Here is a 3822-nt window from a genome sequence, read left to right as displayed (position 1 = left end):
TTTTTTTTTTTTTTTTTTTTTTTTTTTGAGACGGAGTCTCGCTCTGTTGCCCAGGCTGGAGTGCTGTGGCCGGATCTCAGCTCACTGCAAGCTCCGCCTCCCGGGTTCCCGCCATTCTCCTGTCTCAGCCTCCCGAGTAGCTGGGACTACAGGCGCCCGCCACCTCGCCCGGCTAGTTTTTTGTATTTTTTACTAGAGACGGGGTTTCACCGTGTTAGCCAGGGTGGTCTCGATCTCCTGACCTCGTGATCCGCCCATCTCGGCCTCCCAAAGTGCTGGGATTACAGGCTTGAGCCACCGCGCCCAGCCTTTTTGTATTTTTTTAGTAGAGACGGGGTTTCACCGTATTAGCCAGGATGGTCTTGATCTCCTGACCTCGTGATCCGCCCGTCTCGGCCTCCCAGAGTGCTGGGATTACAGGCTTGAGCCACCGCGCCCGGCCAAAGATGCATATTATAAATCCTGTCTTAATCCGTTGGAGCTGCTATTACAAAGTACTATAGGCTGAGTGGTTTATAAACAAAAGAAATTTATTTCTCACTGTTCTGAAGGCTGAAAAGTCCAAGATCAAAGTGCTGGCAGATTCAGGGTGTAGGAAGGGGCCACTTCCTTATAGGGTCTTCTCACCCTACCCTCACGTGGTAGAAGGGGTGAGAGGTCTCGCTCAAGTCTCTTTAATTTATTTGTCCATTTGTTTACTTATTTATTTATTTGAGACAAGGTCTGACTCTGTTGCCCAGGCTGGAGTGCAGTGGCATGATCTTGGCTCGCTGCAGCCTCCACCTCCCGAGCTCAAGAGATCCTCCCACCTCAGTCTCCCAAGTAGCTGGGACCACAGGCACATACCATCATGCCTGGCTAATTTTTGTATTTTTGGTAAAGTCCAGGTCTCACCATGTTGCCCAGGGTGGTCTCGAACTCCTGAACTCTAAGCAATCCACCTGCCTCGGCCTCCCAAAGTGCTGCGATTACAGGCATGAGCCACTGTGCCCGGCCTCCAGTCTCTCTTATAAGGGCACTAATCCCATTCATGAGAGCTCAGCCTCAGTCACTTACCTCCCAAAGGTCCCATCTCCTAATACCATCACTTCGGGGATAAGGATTTCAACATATGAAGTTTGGGGGAGCATAAACATTCACACTGTAGCAAACCCTGAAGCAACTACTAAGAAAAAAATAAAACAAAGACTAATAAGTCAATAAAGGAGTTAAGATGGACTCATAAAAATACTGAATTGATCCCAAAGAAGTCAGAAAAGGGAGAGAAAGGAAAAAGACAACAGGTAGGACAAATAGAAAATAATGAGGAAGATGGTTTATTTAATTACAAACATATCCCATATCAGTAGTCACATTAGATGTAAATGGTTCAAACATTCCAATTAAAAGGAAGAGATTGGTTGGATACCAATTGGTTGGATAAGATTGGTTGGATACAAAAGCAAGAACCAACTATATGATCCAACAAGAAAGCCATTTCAAATATGAAGATACAGACAGGTTAAAAGAAAAGGATGGTAAAATATATACCATGCTAACACTATTTGAAAGAAAGCTTCAAGGGCTACATCAATATCAGACAAAGTAGATTTCAGAGCAAAGAATATTAACAAGTATAAAGAGGTTCACTTTATAATGGAAAAGGGGTCAAATTCCTCAAGAAGATGTAATTCTAAGTGTTTATACACTTAGCAGCAAAGTTTCAAAATACATGAAGCAAAAACTGATAGAACTACAATGAGAAACAGACAAATCCACAATGATAGTCACAGATTTGAACACCTCTTTCAATGATTAAAAGAACAAGTAGACAAGACTGAACAACATTATCAACCAATGTGACATCATTGACACTTACAGAACACTCTGTATTCTATACATATTCTTCTCAGAATACATATTCTTTTTGTAAGGGCACACAGAACATTTATCAAAATTGACTATTTTCTGGGTCATAAAACAAGTCTAAATACATGTTTTTAAATTTCCAACTTTTATTTTAAGTTCAGAGATATATGTGCAAGATGTGCAGGTTTGTTATATAGGTAAACGTGTGCCATGGTGGTTTGCTGCACGGGTCATTCCATCACCTAGAAAAAGCCCAGCATTCATTAGCTGTTCATCCTGGTGCTCTCTGTCCTCCCACCCTCCACCCTCCAACAGGCCCCAGTGTGTGTTGTTCAACCCCATGTGTCCACATGTTCTCATCATTCAGCTCCCACTTATAAGAACGTGCGGTATTTGGTTTTCTGCTCCAGTGTTAGTTTGCTGAGAATAATGGCTTCAAGTCTAAATACATTTTTAAAGTTTAAACAAAATTGAGCCAGGTGGGGTGGCTCACGCCTGTAATTCCAAGACTTTGGGAAGCCAAGGTGGGCGGATCACCAGGTCAGGAGTTCAAGACCGGGCTGACCAACATGATGAAACCTCATCTCTACTAAAAATACAAAAATTAGCTGGGCATGGTGGTGTGTGCCTGTAATCCCGGCTACTCGGGAGGCTGAGGCAGGAGAATAGCTTGAACCCAGGAGGCAGAGGTTGCAGTGAGCCGAGATTATGCCACTACACTCCAGCCTGGGGGCGACGGAGTGAGACTCCATCTCAAAAGAAAAAAAAAAAAACCCTGAAACTCATATTAAAAGTTTATTTTTCTTTGTTTTTCTTTCTTTTTTTTTTTTTTTTTTGAGACAGAGTCTTACTCTTGTCCCCCAGGCTGGAATGCAGTGGCTCAATCTCGGCTCACTGCAACCTCTGCCTCCCGGGTTCAAGTGATTGTCCTGCCTAGCCTCCCAAGTAGATGGGATTACAGGCACCCACCACTATGCCTGGCTAATTTTTGTATTTTTAGTAGAGATGGGGTTTCACCATGTTGGCCAGGCTGGTCTTGAACTCCTGACCTCAGGTGATCCTCCTGCCTCAGCCTCCCAAAGTGCTGGGATTACAGGCATGAGTCACCGCACTCAGCTTTTTTTTTTTTTCCTGAGATTGAGTCTCACTCTGTGACCCAGGCTGCTGGAACAAAATGGTATGATCTCGGTTCACTGCAACCTCTGCCTCGTAGATTCAAGTGATTCCCCGCCTAAGCCACCCGAGTAGCTGGGACTACAGGCACGTGCCACCACCACTCCCAGCTAATTTTTTTTGTATTTTTAATAGAGACAGGGTTTCACCATGTTGGCCAGGCTGGTCTCGAACTCCTGACCTTAGTTGATCCGCTCCCCTCAGCTTCCCAAAGTGCTGGGATTACAGGCATGAGCCACCACACCTGGCCAAAAGTTTCAAATAATGCAAAGGATCTTCTGTGAACACAATAAAATTAAATTAGAAGTCCACAACAGAAAGATATTTAGAATATCTTTCTGGAATCCAGCCACACACTGCCAAATAACCCATGGGACAAAGAAGAAATCAGAGGGAAATTAGAACATGTGGCTCCCTTATCTACATTTTAATTCAGTGACATAATCTTACCTGTCAAGTGCTAGTTTGTTACACTTCTTCAAATTTCTTTTTCTGTCCATTCATCACGCAGAAGAAATCTTGTCATGACATGTTTAGGGTTTAGCATATGTATTTTATTTCTGAAAGTCTGATTTTTGTTCTAGTGAGAAGTACGGTTTTATAAGAAGAGATCTTGTAAATTGAGTTGAAAGAGACCAAAATCCAAACCAAATTAGCTTAGATAAAAAGGAGGATTTGCTAGAGGGATCCTGGAATAGCTCACAGAATTGAGAATGCAATGTTTATTTGTTTCCTATTGCTGCTGTGCTGAATTACCACAAACTTAATGGTTTAAAACAACACACATTTATTATTGTTTTG

Source organism: Theropithecus gelada, chromosome 7b, assembly GCF_003255815.1.
Source record: "Theropithecus gelada isolate Dixy chromosome 7b, Tgel_1.0, whole genome shotgun sequence".
Lineage (NCBI taxonomy): Eukaryota > Metazoa > Chordata > Mammalia > Primates > Cercopithecidae > Theropithecus > Theropithecus gelada.
The sequence above is the reverse complement of the archived record's forward strand: the minus strand, read 5'-3'. Positions refer to the sequence as shown.